Here is a 1,701-nt window from a genome sequence, read left to right as displayed (position 1 = left end):
GGAAAAGGCACTTGGAAATAATAGAGCCAGGCCATCTCGTAAAACAAAGAGATTGAAACTCTGAAAGTATTAAGGTACTTGTTTAAAGTTCAGTCACCTAGTTCATGGTAAACCTGTTCTGCAACTCAATTCTCCTGTCTTTTAATCCCCAGACCAATATATTTTTTTACTGTACTCACTGCTTTAATGACAGGCAGCAAAACATTAGTGACCTAAAATGTAAAGTGACATCTTGCTGATTTATGTTTTTTCTTGTAGATTTCCAAATGCTATCTTATGTCACAGGATTCTCTACTACAACCTATGAAGCTGGCACGGCAGCTGACCTGTTCTGCAAATTAGGCAATCAAAACTCAGAATTTAAGAGACTTGGGACAGAAGTTTCCTCAAATAAAACAGATGCAAAGAAACCTGTTCAATATTAATGCTGCTGCCCTTGAAAGAAAAAAAATTGTCTTATTTAGCAAGGCAAAGCTCTTTTAGCAAAGACATTCTTTAAGTAAGGACTTGGGATTTTACATTAGAAAGCTTTCTCCGAGTTACTTATCACCCAAATAACAACATCCTGATTTACTTTTGCTCTGGTGGGGAATTCTTATGGTAAGACAATTGTGATTCTTCTTCTTCTTTTTTTTAAAATATGGAATGCATCACAAATTTGCGTGTTGTCTTTGCGCAGGGGCCATGCTAATCTTCTCTATATCATTCCAACTCCCATATATGTGCTGCGAAAATGAGCACAATCATGGTTCTTTAGTTTAGCTAGAGAGGTGAAGAATTTTGGAATCAGGTACCAAGTGGGCTAAGGCAAAGGTGTATGACCAGACTTTCAGAATTCTAATTAAAGATACAAGCAGAAAAATGCAGAAAAATCTTCACAATGGCTGCATTCAGAGTGAGCTCAAATGTTTCAGGTGTGATGCTGAATTACTGATACAACTCCCAGCAGCATGCGGAGCGCTAGTAACCCCCAGAACTTGAAAGGGAACTTGGTATTCTCTGTGGGCTTCACACTCTTTATAATTAGGGAGCGTTTAGGCTTATGTGCTAGAAAACACTGACCTAAATCAACCCAATTAACAAAGTTTCCCAAACTGTTCTGTTGCTTTGCTCTGCTGAAGTTTGACCGATGCTGTTCTGGATTAAATTAAATGTGGACGAGAGAAGTGAATGAGAAGAGGCAAACATTTTCAGTTCTTCCAGAATCTTTGCTAAATAGTAGCTGAGCAGCTCTTTTCCTGGGGGTTCACTGGGATTATGAGTTCCCTAACTGAAGGCCCCGACATGCTTTGTTCACAGTACTTATCTCCAGGACTCAACAAGGGCGAGGCTTTTAATGGGAGCCCAGTAACCATTAGCGGAATAAACCAGTGAGCTACAGTCTGGAAGCCTTCCAGGGCTGACTCCCCAGGCTTCCTAAGCCAGGTGCAGGGCTTTCTGCCAGGGCTCCTTACATTTACGTTAACAGTGACCTTATTGAGTTGTAATGAATTGTTTACTAGTTTCTTTCCCACCAGAAAGTCCTCTCCCAAAAAGAAGGAACTTTTTATATTTTATTTCTTGGTTAATTGTGAGTCACCATTGCCTCCGTATCATTGCCTAGTAATAATTAATGCATATTTATTGAATAAAACAATTAAAGGAATGAGTCCCTGATACTATTTCTCCTTTTCATGAAGGCAAGATCTTATTATTTATAAA

General features: G+C 39.0%; 1 non-coding gene across 1 annotated transcript; it reads right to left on the bottom strand.

Moving 5' to 3' along the window:
• Positions 1–634: 634 nt before the first annotated feature.
• LOC118930348 (U6 spliceosomal RNA) lies at positions 635–741 on the bottom strand. The gene has a single exon (XR_005032007.2). It is a non-coding gene; the product is annotated as a U6 spliceosomal RNA (small nuclear RNA).
• Positions 742–1,701: the final 960 nt, after the last annotated feature.

The sequence above is a fragment of the Manis pentadactyla genome, chromosome 5 (genome assembly GCF_030020395.1).
Source record: "Manis pentadactyla isolate mManPen7 chromosome 5, mManPen7.hap1, whole genome shotgun sequence".
In the NCBI taxonomy this organism is placed as follows: Eukaryota; Metazoa; Chordata; class Mammalia; order Pholidota; family Manidae; genus Manis; species Manis pentadactyla.
Note: the sequence above shows the minus strand (reverse complement) of the source record. Positions and strands in the feature narration are given on the sequence as shown.